Below are 14,895 nucleotides of genomic sequence, written 5' to 3'. Positions count from 1 at the left end.
TTGTCTCTCATTCACTTGGTAATTTCACTTAGCAATTTCATAAAACACCAACAGCCAACGAAGGAATAAAAGTAAATAAGGGCATTTTGTTACTTATTAATAAGTGCATTTTGTTACTTATTACTAACTTCAAACAGACATGGAGATTATCTGTTTAGTGTATCCTCCATTCTCTTTAGCTGTAGATATCATATTTTAGAGAGAAAAATATTGAATTTTGAAAAGTTTTTGTGGGGAGTTGCTGGATATGAAAGGCAGTTTGGAACAAGTGGTATGATCCAAAATATTTGAATTAATGAATAATACTGGAAAAAAATTATGAGAACTTTCTATATCCAAGCCATTGTGTTACTGCTTTACATGAATAATCTTATTTTATCCTTGCTTTAACTCTGAGAAGGAAGAACATACTAAAAAATAATTGAGGCTTCGAAAGGTAAAGCATCTCGCCTATGGTCACATTGCGTAGTAGGTGGCAGAGCTGTGATTAAAATCTCAGTTCTTCCAAATCCAAAGACAGCATTTTCAGCAGCTTCACTTTTCTCAGACAGTGGTTTGTGGGGATGATTGGATAAATATTTCAAATCGGGATAGTTCCAGAAAAATTGGGTCATACATTTTGAGTGTTTCACATTATCCTTAATTTCCAAGCATTGACTGTATAAACAAAAGTTGTTAACATAACAAGTCAGAAGGAGAAAAACTGCTGATAGTACCATGGGGTGCCTTCTCCCCAGGAGGGCACAGAGTACGCTCACAATATATACTAACACAAAAGGCATTTGCAGCACACAATAAAGTGGGGATTTGGCATATGTCCTGTTAATCACATCCATGAGAAATACAAACAGGATGACTCAACTCTCAGAGTGATTCTTTTTTAATTTGAATTATTCAATCGATCTGCCTCCATAGGTGGATATATATGATATATATCAACTCAACTATAGCTGAGACCACAGAGTCACTTCCTGACTTCCTGTCTGGACCATAACTTGCTTCCTAGTGAAGGTGTTTTGTCAAATTACTACACCACGTAGATGTCTTTAGTATGTCTATCATTTGAAATTAAATGCCTGTTCCTCCACACAGATAAAGCACTTGGAACAATATCTTTTATAAGATAAACACCACAGAGTATTAGCTGTTATTTTTATTGTTATGGGCAAATAGAGAAACAAAATGGAAGCTGGAGGCATCACTATTGTGTATGACTCACTCCTACGACAGGAGGTGACATAAGCCAATGTGATAAAAAAAAAAGACTGGTGGTACAAAATAGGTGATAATAAATATATGTTGAATAGATAGATTAATAAATGAGAGTCCCCATTGTAGACCGACAGGATCTACAGCAAATTTGTATGTGTATGTGAACAGCAAAGAAGTTTGAAGCAAGAAAGGACGCCCAAACCCTGGGAGTAAACCAGATTGCTTGAAGAAACAGTGCTAAGCTTCCTGCCAACAACATGAAATAAGCAAATACAGTTACCCTTTAGCATCCGTGGGTCCAGGACCCCAGCACATACCAAAATCCACAATGCTCAAGTCACTTATATGAAATGGCATAATATTTGTACATCACCTATGCACATCCTCCCATATACTTAAATCATCTCTATATTACTTATAATGCCTCATACGATGTAGGTATTGTATCAACAGTGGTTATATTGTGTTTTTGTTTGCATTATTTTTATTATTGTATTGTTACCTTTTATTGTTTATTTCCCAACTATTTTTGATCCAATGTTGGTTTAATACAGGGATTCTGAACCTACAGTTGGATATGTAGGACCAATTGTGCGAATTAATGATACTAGTAACTCGCTGTTAGGAAGTCTTGTGCTTTACTTTAAACAGTTTTTTTCTTCTGCTCATTGCAGTCATAGGCTGCATTTAAGAAGCCTCAAGAGCGTTGCAAAATAACATTGCAATTCACTGGATACTTTTGGTACAATAAAAATACAGGGATGTGACTAATATATCCCCATCTTATCTTTTTCCTATAGTAATAAGCCAGCTATTTTGAGATGGTTGAATATCGTCTTCCCTTTCCATACCCTTCCTTTCCTAAGACACTTTTGAAGGCTGTATTCATCAAAGGAAGTCTCCTCTAACTGCTTCATTCACAACTTGCTGTCCACAAGCTTCTGATAAGAATGCCCTCATGCACTCTGAAATTGCATCCTGGGACTCTTACCACAAAGGCTTTACCATGTGTTAGTTAACATTTTCAAGCTCTATCCAGTCATTACTGGGGGGCCAGTCAAGTCAAGTGGAAAGTATGTAGATGACATAACCATCTAGGGACAGTCCAGAATGTCCTTTCACTATGAGTCTTGGTTCACTGGCCAGTGGTGCAGGCAGAAGGTTATGCTCTTTAGCTCATCAACATGAATTCGATGAGTTAAATAAAATAATGAGGGGTTGGGTAGTCATAAGATTCACAATACCCAGGATCTCAAAGACTCAAATACAATATAGAAGAGGCAAATATCTTAGTTGCAGAGTCTGAGGTGGTGCCTGGACAGTCTACAGGGCAGTGTAGAGGATTTCAGTCAAATGAGTCAGGTGGCAGAATGGCTTATAGCAACAGGACAGCTCCAGTAAAGAATTTTACTGCAGCTTCTAGAGGTCTTCTGTTGCCTTTTCTCTTTTGACAACTGAGGCATCGCTTCTGAGTCTTCTTACTCCTGGCCAGCCTTTTGGGTTTAGAGAATCTCCCATTTATTCTGAAGTTATGTCTCTACTGTATCAACCTTTTTCAGCAAATATACTCTCTCAAAGAATATAGGAGATTTGTAAGAGAAGATTTGAAGGAATATGGTCTGTGTGTCAGACTCTCTCGCTGCTGCTGCTACCACAGCCTAGCAATACCTCAGGAAGGACAGCAGTCATGAAAATGTAACCAATTTTAACATTACAGCTTGGAATTTTTGATCAAAAGTAGGAATAATGATGTATGAAATTTCTAAAAATTAAATGTCACTATTTCAAAAGTCAAATGGGTGCAGGTCAGAAAAGTTCAAAATGGAAAATTTGGGGTCTAACTTGACATCAGTCAGTGGTTCTTCAACCTGGCTCCACATTAGAACTGCCTGGAGAGCTTTTAGGAAATTCACACTATTGATAAGTTAAATGAGAGTCTCTGGGGTAGGAACCTCCAACACTGGTATTGTTAAAAGCTCCTCAAGTGATTCAATACGCAGTCAGGGTGGAAGACTACTGGCATGAATTATCCTGATTGGTTCCCTTGACCAGAGATTCCCAAACATGGTTGATAAATGCTGTTGAAAACACAGATTCCTAAGAACAGAGGGATTGAATCAGAGTTTTTTGGGGTGGAGGTGGGTGGAGGAGGGAATTGATGATGGTGGTGACATGGTGGCGAGAGCAGCAATCTGTATTTTTAAGAGCTCATTCTGGGAAACCACTTCATTTGACAATCCAGACTCCTAGGAACAATCCTGACCCTCCATGTTAAGGTTTGCTAAAACTAGATCAGGCCTCTCCATTCCAGATTGTTTTCATCCTTATTGAAAATTTACCTTGACCTTCCTTGATGCAAAACTATTCAAGTTTGTTTTCCCTATGATTTTTTACCTGTCAAATTTAAAAGCTAATGAGACTGCTTTGATAATGATATGTCTTTGTTGAAATTTTGGAATTCCTCACTTGTAATGTTTTATGGATGCTTACACCATGGATCTTTATAAACTAGGAAGAGTGCAAAGATACTAGGATTTTAAACTGAGGTCCATCATAGATGGAATTCTCAAGCCCTGTCATTATTTATCACCTATCTTTCTAGTCTCTCCCTGTGAACTGATTCTTCTGAAGGTTTCCCATTAGCAGGCATTAAAGACTACTGTCCTCTCCAAAAGTACTTTGGGTGCTGGGGCACCATTCACTGACACCACTTCTGGAGCAGCAGGGTGACTTCCTGATTTCTTAATATGTCTGTTTCCATGTGCCAGCAATATTTCATCCTTTGTGGTTTTGCCAGCCTCTTGATCCATCCTTCTCCTGTAATAGAAAAAGGAGAAAGGCACACTCTACACATTTTTCTTCAGTCTTTCTGGGACAAAGCATACTTCCTGTTCAGTAGGGAGGCTTCTCCGCTGGTTGAAAAGTCTACTTCCCACTCACCATGGACTTCCTCTGTCTGGAGCTGATGGATTTTAAACTCTAGGATTTTGGTGCTGATCCACTCTGCCTTGTTTTGTTCTGAGGCTTTCTCAGAATGGAATTACATGTATGAGTCACCCTAACTCTACCAGAAATAAATAATCTGCAAGACTTTGAAGTCCTTTTTGTGATGGTACACAGTATTCCTGAGTTCAACACTCTAGGATCTGCCTATCCCAGGGCTGTGCAGAAAGTAGGTGTTTACAAAATAGTAGATGTTTATAAAAAATAATTCAATAAATATTTTTGACTTTACCTTAATCTTATCAAAGAGCAGCAATAGACTTTTGTATCAATAGTTCTTAGGCTATATGTTTGAAAATGACTTGCCTCTTAAGCCAGGAGAATAGAAATTTTACCTATCGCAACTGAAGATACAACTTTTATAGTTCTAAATATCTAAGCTCTCCATAGAAGTTTGGGCCTAAATTATGATAAAGGCTGCCTACATTGACCAAAAGTCCCTGAAATAGTTCAACTTTACACTTCAGTCAACCACTGAATATGACTATAGTCAATGCAGTTTTCTCACATGAAAGAGAAATGTCAGTAAAGGGAAATTTTCAGGGAGAATGAACATCAGAGTGAATAAGGTCAAAAGGAAGAAAACACTGACTATTGACAATCTTCCAAAAGCTAAGCTTATACTCATAAAGGGCAGACATGCAAAAATGAGGAAGAGATTTAGGGAAGCATCACATCTTAAAAACATTCATTTTAGCATGCACTCACCACAGGGCTAAGCAGAAAAAAAGAACACAGAAGAACCTAAAAACTAAAGTATGTATTTTTCTATTTTTCTTTATTTAAGTTGTTTTCAATTTAGATTCAGCGGTACATGTGCATGTTTGGGTATATTGTGTGATGTTGCGGTTTGGGCTTCTATCAATCCCATCACCCAAGTAGTGAACATAGTACCCAATAGATAGTTTTTCAACCCTTGCCCCACTCCCATCCATCCCCTTCTAGTAATTCCTAGTGTCTATTGTTGCCATCTTTATGTCTATGTGTTTCCAATGTTTTGCTTCCACTTATAAGTGAGAACATACAGTATTTGGTTTTCCATTTCTGTGTCAATTAGCTCAAGATAATGGCCTCTAGCTGCACCTACATTGTTGCAAAGAACATGATTCTGTTCTTTTTATGGCTGCATTGTATTCCATGATGTCTATGTAACACACTTTCTTTATTCAATGCATGGTTTATGGACATCTAAGTTGATCCCATGTCTTTACTATTATGAATAGTGCTGTGATAAACATACAAGTCTTTTTGGTAGAAATATATATGCCCCTTTGGGTATATACCCAGTAATGAGATTGCTGGGTCAAATAGTAGTTCTATTTTTAGTTCTTGGAGAAATCTCCAAACTCTTTTCACAGTGGCTGGATTAATTTACATCCCTACCAACAAGGTATAAGCACTCCCTTTTATCAGCAATATTGCTAAAATCTGTTGTTTTTTGACTTTTTAATAACAGCCATTCTGATTAGTGTGAGATGGTACCTCATTGTGGTTTTGATTTGCATCTCTCTGAAAACTGGTGATGATGAGCACTTTTTCACGTTTCTTGGCCTCTTGGTTGTCTTCTTTTGAGAAGTGTTTGTTCATATCCTTTGCCCACTTTTTTTTTAATAGTCTTTTAGGAAGATAAGACAAACACTATAAAAGATGAAATAAACATATAATGTAGTACCTGCTTAGATACTTAGAAATTGGAGCAGAGAGCAAATTTTATAATTTTTCTGGTAATTTTAGACTGTTTTTAAGTTGTAGACTTTTAAAAATAATTTTAGACTTTTTCTGGTGGTGTGTTGTCATGAATCAAGCAGGATTCGGCTGGGCCTTCAAAGAGAAGCAAGATTTTAAAATAGGAAACTAATTATGCCATGAAAAATACCTAAATGAAAAATATCTAACTATTATGTCATCATAATTTCACACCTCCTTGAAATAAGGATTAATACAGAAGTTGTTTATGAAAGTGTAGCTGTTTTAAACTATTTTACCTTTATGTAGCACACATAGATTGGGTTTAGAATACCTATCAGGTGCCATGCAAATCTGAGAGGCTTGGATTCCGTAGACACCACTGTTGATCCAAGGGACCAAGCTTAACTCTGAATAAGACCTTCTGTGTTTGTGTCAAGACAGTCAAGAAAACTGGTCTCATGACATGATATTGACCATTATCACCCAGTCACTCATTCTCCAAACTAAATTCCAAACAGTGTGAAAAATTAAATCTACTCTCAAAGAAGAAGAGATTTAATGGTGTTACCATTATGGTGATTATTGAAAAGAACATACTGCAGGTTATAAAAGCAATAGGGAAAAAAATTTTCAAATGGTTTCAGGCTATGGCATCATCACTGAAATAAATCCATCCTCTTATAATGAGTATTTTAAGAGACCACCCCTGACTTTAGATCAAGGACCTCCTACATAGTTTTTTAAAATACAGGTCCATTATTCTTCAGTCACATCTCATTTAAATGATGTGTTTTCAAACCTTTCTTGGGCCCCTAGATTTTCATCTGATTTGGGGTCAAGGGGAATTAGATTGAATTACTCCTGATTATTTGTCTTGATGAGCCCACATTATAGGAACATGGAACAGCATGGTGGACACAGCCTAAGCTTTGGTGTCAGCATGACTGTGTTGGAGCCCTGGGTCTATCACCTCTGAGCTGTGTGCCCTACAGTAAGTTGCTTAACCTGTCTGAGCCTCAAACACCTGTTCGGAAAGTAGGTCTAATACATAATATACAAGTACATTATAAAGGCCACATTATTTAGTAGATTCTCAATAAACAGAAGGGACGGTTTGGCCGTCATTATTAATACATACTTGTATTATTGTTTCTGATGTGATTCTGGACAAATAATTCATTGACTCTTTCTAGGCTTCCACTGCCCTGACTGTGATGAATGGAGCCTTATGACAATTTCTATGTTTCCTTCCAGTTCAGGGATTTTGTGAAGGAAATCACATCTGCCACCACCATTATAAACCACAAGCACAAGTTATGAATTTCTGCTGAACAGTAGTTCTACTTCTGCATTAATGGAAATTTCACAATTTACTTAAAGAAGACAGAGCAGCAAGGGCACAGGGTTTCCTAGCTACATAATTCACTGAAATACACTCTTCAAGTTCGGTTCTGGGTGAAAATCCTTTTATTGGGGAGAAGGAAAAGAACATCATCTTTTTGAAATAGCTAAACAGCCCTTATGATTTCCATAAGACTTTACTTATATTTACTGATATTCATGTTATTTTCAGTGAGTTTCTCACACAAGATTGTATGTAGGTCATGGATGATAGGGGTAAGGAAGGGGAGACAAGCTTTGGAAAGAAAGAGGCCTTGATTTTATTCTCAGCTCTCCCACCTGCTGTGTGCCTTGAGCATCCATTGTCTTCTCATCAGAAATCATTATTTCTACCATTTAGGGGTGCCGTGTGTCAGCATTGCAGCAGGTCTGGAACAGAACAGGGACTCAATATCAACTATTTTCTTACCTTCCTACTCCTCAGGAGCAAGGACTTCACTGTGGTCTCTTGGTCAAGAGAGCTCCCAGCGTTAGACATTCACAGAACAAGTGTTCAATAATTATTTTTTGAGTTGAGTGGGACACACATTCTTCCAGGAATCAGCTGAGTTTCAGGGAAAACCAAAACAGTCCATTTTTTCATGATAACCAAACAATGACCTGTGGACATTTTATTCCACATCTAGAGTCAGGCTGATTTAAAAGCAACCTTTCCCAAAGTTTTCTGAGGAGTGATCCTGGAGAAGAGAGTCCCACTATCAAATGTGCTTAAAAGAGCCGGTGTTCTGAATATGCAGTATCCCCTCATGCTTGAAGATTCATGTGTCAAATAGCAAGTTAAAGTGCTCTAAGAAAAAGGGCCACAGGAAAAAACTTGTTTTGCTGTGTTGAAGCCATTGTTTCCCAGTAGTGTTTGACCTTAGAATCCTTCGAAGACAAAGTGAGGCACGCTATTTTCTTCAAGGAAGTGGGGGAAGGGAGAGGCAAGCATGTTTAATATATTCAGATTTTTTAAAGCTACTATAAAATCTGCTTCAGAACTTGAGTCACTCGGGACTGAGAGCGATATTTAGATATGAATAAGAAACTTTGAATGAGGCTTAACAATAGAAAACTCAACATAATGAATAAGTGGACCAAACTCTGCAGAAAATAGTGTTCCAAGATGCTTCAGGGCTCTTTCTCCAAGCAGGTAGTATTTATTATCTGGAGAAATTATAGAGATGAATCAGCTAGCATTGACCAGTAAGCAATAAATAAATAGTTTAAAATAAATTATTTTAAAAATCCAATGTTTGTGACTGACACTGAGCTATGATTCCTAAAATGACAAGTTTAAGAGGAAAATAAACATTTTAAGATCTACTGAGTCTATATGTGGCAGATGGATTTTAATGTGGGCATTTAGGTCTAAATAGCTAAAATCCTCTACTCAATATATATGTATTTTGTCTATTAAATGAGAACTATGGTGCTAGCTTGCAGAAACAAAACGGTGAGAAAGAAATCCTTGTTTTCATGGAGCTTAAAGTTTATGTAAGACACAAATATAAATATAATCATAAAAATTAGTGTGAATTTGGGCCTACAATAAGTTCTATGAAATGAGAGAGACTTGTGCTCTGATTTCCACCTTAGACGATGAGATCAGGAACCACACATGCTTTGCTCGCTTTTTGTTTGTTTGTTTTGTTTTGTGTTTTGAGACAGAGTCTCACTCTGTCGCCCAGGCTGCAGTGCAGTGGCCCGATCTCGGCTCACTGCAAGCTCCGCCTCCTGGGTTCACGCCATTCTCCTGCCTCAGCCTCCCGAATAGCTGGGACTACAGACGCCCGCCACCACACCTGGCTAATTTTTTGTATTTTCAGTAGATACAGGGTTTCATTGTGTTAGCCAGGATGGTCTCGATTTCCTGACCTCGTGAACTGCCCGCCTTGGCCTCCCAAGGTACTGGGATTACAGGTGTGAGCCACCGCGACCGGCCTGTTTACTGTTTTGTCTCCAGCCCTTGGCACAGACTCTGGCACAGAAAAGTAGATCAATAGATATTTGTCGAGTTATTTGCATGAATAAATATATGAATGAATGGATGAGAGTGCACAATAGGGAGATCTAACAGAGAGTTGTCAGAGAGAGGATTCCTAAGTGAAGCAGATTTCTGAAGGATACTTATTTTATTTATTTATCTTTTTGAGGCAGGGCCTCACTTGCCTAGGCTGGAGTGCAGTGGTGCTATCACAGCTCATTGCCGCCTCCACCTACTGGGGCTCAGGTGATCCTCCCATCTCAGCCTCGGTAGTAGATGGGACTACAGGCGCACACCACCAAGCCCGGTTAATTTTTGTATTTTTTGTGGAGATGGTGTTTCGCCGTGTTGCCTAGGCTGGTCTCAAACTCCTGAGCTCCAGTGATCTGCCTGCCTCCGCCTCCAGATGTGCTGGGATTATAGGAGTGAGCCACCACGCCCAGTTTCTGAGGGATGCTTATTGAGTAAAGGGAGAACTCTGGCGCAAGGGAGAAGCACAGCCAACGTGAGGAAAGGCAGGAAGGCCTGGGGATGGGGGTGATTGCCACAAAGAGAGAATGGAGTCATCAGTACAAGATAGGATTGTGATCTAAGGTAGGGGAGACAGGTCCTCTGAGATGACTTGAAGAGTCTTGTTTTTATCTTAAGGACAAAGGGAAACCTCTGAATACTGTAAGCCAGAGGGAAAGGCAGCATAATCAGAAAGAAGAGCTAGCATAATCAGAAGAAGGAGAAAATGAAAATATAGGTGGACCATATGGGAAGCAACTACAATAGGGTGGGTGAAAGATGACGAGGACTTGGATTAATTTGGGCCGTGAAATCATCAACATAAGGACAGAGGGATGAAGGACAGAGAGATATCATGAACAGCTCTTGAATTTCTGGCTTGCATAACTGGACAGATGGCATCCCACCACTGAGTTAGGAAATAATGTGAGGCATGGATCGTTCGGGGACTCATGAATTCAGTGACACATATCAAATGAATGGTGGTGAATGACTAGGGCTCAGAAACAATCCGTTTGTTGTCATTCCTTCTCAGTTCAGATATGGTAAGTGAGCACCTATTTTAGACAAGGTAATCATTGGTCCCTAAGGACACTGATGAGTGTGCATTCCTGAATCAAAGTGGGGGGGAAGCCAACACAATGCTGGACATATGATAAATTGTTTTGGGAGTCACCATACCTTCCAAGTGCAAAGACAAACTGTGACTCTATCTGGAACATTCTGTAGTCTTAGCATCGTATCATTTCTTTTTTTCTTTTCTTTTCTTTTCTTTTTTTTTTTTTTTGAGACGAAGTCTCACTCTGTTGCCAGGCTGCAGTGCAGTGGCACGATCTCGGCTCATTGCAACCTCCGCCTCCCGGGTTCAGGCCATTCTCCTGCCTCAGCCTCCCGAGTAGCTGGGACTACAGGCGCCCGCCACCGGGCCCGGCTAATTTTTGTATTTTTAGGAGAGACAGAGTTTCACCATGTTGGCCAGCCAGGATGGTCTCGATCTCTTGACCTCATGATCTGCCTGCCTCAACCTCACAAAGTGCTGGGATTACAGGTGTGAGCCACCATGCCCAGCCAGCATCATTTCTTTTTAAGAAACCCATAGAGAGCTGGAAAATGACCATAGAAATGCAACTGAAACAATATATTTTTGAGTGTTAAAAGAGGTTCCCTAAAAGTTTACTCAAAAAGCTGAAAGCTGAGGAAAGAAGAGATAAAATCCAAAGAACCACCAAAGGTTTAATTATAAATTGGACAGTGACACTGCCCTGAAGTTTGGAGAGGTAAGTTCACAACAAATGAGAGGAAATACAGACCAGGCAGGAAGGGCGGCATTATAACCTGGTGGTTTAGAGAAGGGCTTCTCTGCCGGGCGCGGTGGCTCACGCCTGTAATCCCAGCACTTTGGGAGGCCGAGGTGGGCGGATCACAAGGTCAGGAGATCGAGACCACGGTGAAACCCCGTCTCTACTAAAAATACAAAAAATTAGCCAGGCCCGGTGGCGGGCGCCTGTAGTCCCAGCTACTCGCGAGGCTGAGGCAGGAGAATGGCCTGAACTCGGGAGGCGGAGCTTGCAGTGAGCCAAGATCGCGCCACTGCACTGCAGCCTGGGCCACAGAGGGAGACTCCGTCTCAAAAAAAAAAAAAAAAAAAAAAGAGAAGGGCTTCTCAAAGTTTAATGTGTGTTTGAATCACCTGGGGAAACTGTTGAAATGCAGATTATGGTTCAGTAGGTCCTGGTGGGGCTTGAAACTCAGGGTCTCTAACAAGCTGCCAGGTGATGCTGATGCTTAGCATAGGCAGGGTTTAGACTAGCCTGATTTGAGGAGGCAGAGGTTCTACCATTACTAACTGTGTACTCTTGACCTTGACTGAGACACTTAATCTCGTTAGGCCTCAATTTCCTCATCTCTAATAGAGAGTAATACAGTGCCTTCTCACAGGATTGTTGTGAAGATTAATGGAGATAATTATGGGCATATAAGAAGTACTTGCTAAATGCTAACTGCTAGTGCTGTTAATATCATTGAAGCCATCATTCCAGGAGGTAGTCAAGACGAAAAGCACTAAGTTGGAGGTTTTAGGTAACTTCACAAGTATTGCAGTTTTTAAGATACACTGGAATGATTGAGGCTGAGATATATTATTATGCTGTGTGATTATAATGCTTTGTGATTACTGAGTTTAACCTATTAAGTAAACTATATATTTTACATTCACCATGTCTCATTAGTCCATTCAACAGCTGCCTGCCTAAATGCCAATGCCAGTAAAGCTGAATTGTAGCAATTTCTGGACACATAGGACTTAAACCGACATAGGCATCACCTCCATGTGAGAAAATTCCATTGGCAGACTGTCAAATAAACTCAAATAATTGTGTGCCTCTATAATAATAGGACATTTTCCTTCCAATGAAATGGCTTTTTGTCCAACAGTAGAAATATATAAATTACCCAGATTAAAAAGCATGTGGAGACAAGAGGATACACTCAATTGCTGTCACTGAACATGCAGTGGATTTAGAGGAAGCCCGGACTGTGATGTACAGTGTGCCCTACAGGTCTTTCTGGACCCAAGGGGGAAAAATGTCCTTCAAAAATAATGTAGTTATTGACGTCAGTAAGTCTGAAGTAAAACAATTACGTGCTTTCAAGTCATTTTGTTGCAAACAGTTATGCATTGAGAGTCAGCTATACGTCTGACATTATCCTAGAAGTTGTGCAAAGGCAAAAAGTTTAAGAGTCAGTTCCTAGCCCCAAGAAATATACAAGCGATTTGTCAGGCAATACGTGCACACATGAAACATGGCAATGTTCAGGGCAGCATGTGATTGATTGCCAAAGTGTCTTGAGCAGGAAGTACCAAGGGAGGATGGAGATGGGAATAATCAGGGTTGGGTGGCGAATATCTGAGGAAACCGCTTGATTTGGGCCTTGAAGAGTAGTTGACTGGACTTGGATACATCTATAAAAGTGGAAAGGTCATTCCCAGCAGAAGCAACGAGAACAAGCTTGGAGGTAAGAAGGGACATGGCATGATTTTGTGTCTACAGAAAGTAATATAAAATTGGAAAATAATGTTCATTCAGTATGATAGGGCAGGAACATGGGGAGATTTTGACAATCAATTGAGGAGACTGGAATAGGAGAGCGTAATGTATTAGAAGACTACGTATGCAAATATATGTATTTGTATATATACATGTGTATCAGCTGAGAAATATGGCATCAGATGATTGTATATATATGTGTGTATGTGTGTGTGTGTGCATGTGTGTGTATTTGCAGCAGGTAGCACCTAAATTTTAAACATTAAAGAACTTTGAAGTCAGAGTATGTGTTCACCCTACTCTTTTATCCAAAAACTCATATTTACCAAAACATAGCAGGATTCTTTTGACTGGGAACTTTCAGAAGATGATGAAAGGGTTTTGCTAATAATGATTCCATCCACACTCTCAAATGTGAATTGTATGCAATTTATTTTTCTAGTTATAAACAATGATCTACAAGAGACCATCAGTCTGTTCTATTAACTAAGCAACTAGTCATAACACTTTATCTGTGTGGCTAAGAGCTATGGAAACAGGTCTGATCCTGTCTGGTGCTCTTCTAATGTGGGCATGATGATTGGCATACTATGATGCCTAGTTGGGCTGGAATGTCCATATCTTGCTTCAGGGTCCTTATTTCTAAGTCTAGGTCACTTCTCATGCCACTACTAGTTGAAAGCATCACTTTTATAGATTGAGTTCTTCATAAAGTTCTGCTTCCCTCCAACAGCCCCTCAAATGCTGACCATAGCTTTACTGTGTCTATATGTGCCTTCTCCCTGGCAGCTGCGTCTCCTCTAGGAGAACAGCAGTCTTCTGTCTGCTGTGGCAAGCAAGTCACTTCTTCCTGTAGTGAGAACTGAAACCAGAACCATCATGTGCCACTTCCTGGACACCTCCTATTAAATATTAAAGTCCGCTTCCTCTCACCACAGAAGCCGGAGTTCAGTGGTTAGGGACACAGGTGCTTAGATTTGAGCATCAGTTGCAACCTGCCAACTGCGTGCTCTTGGACAATTTACATTCTGTGTATCAGCTTTCCTTTTTCTTTAGAATGAGATATTAATAGTAGCAACCCAGAACTGTTGTGAAGCTTAACTAAGATTTTATACATAAAAAGAATTAGAAGAGTGCTTGGAACATACCAATAACTCAATAAATATTGGCCTATTATGATTATTGTTTAATCCCTTTATGTACTAATATGTAGGTTACATATGTATATCACTAACTAGCTAATTAAAAGTCTCCATTCAAAATAGATTCTAATATTTAGATTTTTATTATTATCATTTGACTAGTTATTTGAATATTTCTATCCATATTTACTTATATGCATCTGTATGAAAAGCAATACCAGCATGCAAGAGTACTGTGTTACCATATAGGCTTGACCTTTCTAACTATGTGGGGAAAAAATGTTGCAAAGAATTAGGAAACTACAGAAGTCTTTTAGCAACCCATGCAACTGACAAACTTGAAGGTTCAAAGTGGAATAAAATCTGATATTCTTAACTACTTTTGTTGCTATGTTCTTGCAAAACTTCTAAATTTATAAAAGGTGTCCATCAGTTAGTTGAGAAATCTCTCAACCTGTACTCCAGGAAGAAGTGAAACAATGTAAAGCCATGTAATTCTTATAGATGATCCTGTTATAAAGACAGAACTTTCGTATATGAAAAACTAAAAGGCAGCACAAAATTGAGCATATTATGGGAGGTCAGGAAGGAGTGAGCTCAATAGGCTTAAATTGTAGTGTGAAGGATGTGGCATAAATATCAGGAAATATTTATGAACAGTAAATGCTATTAAAATGGGGTCATTACAATGACACACTGTCTGAAATGAATGTACAAATCAGCAAATGTGGATTTACATGTAATCCTGCTTTAGCCTGATAATTCAATGCATACCTTGGAGGCAAAGGGAGTGGATTTGATTATCTTGTTAAGGATCCTTTGGTCCTCAGATGTTATAATCCTGAGAGAAACCACTTGGTATTCCTCAATCTCATGTTTCTCTACTAAAAACAAGAGAATGGTATGCTAAACTGCATCTACAGCT

General features: G+C 39.2%; 1 long non-coding RNA gene across 1 annotated transcript; it reads left to right on the top strand.

Annotated features, from left to right (window-relative positions):
• The first annotated feature begins 12,572 nt into the window (after positions 1–12,572).
• Positions 12,573–14,004, top strand: LOC117064468. Its single transcript, XR_004429476.1, has 2 exons — positions 12,573–12,796; positions 13,618–14,004. It is a non-coding gene; the product is annotated as an uncharacterized LOC117064468 (long non-coding RNA).
• The last annotated feature ends 891 nt before the right edge of the window (positions 14,005–14,895 follow it).

Source organism: Trachypithecus francoisi, unplaced genomic scaffold, assembly GCF_009764315.1.
Source record: "Trachypithecus francoisi isolate TF-2019V2 unplaced genomic scaffold, Tfra_2.0 Lachesis_group2, whole genome shotgun sequence".
In the NCBI taxonomy this organism is placed as follows: Eukaryota; Metazoa; Chordata; class Mammalia; order Primates; family Cercopithecidae; genus Trachypithecus; species Trachypithecus francoisi.
Note: the sequence above shows the minus strand (reverse complement) of the source record. Positions and strands in the feature narration are given on the sequence as shown.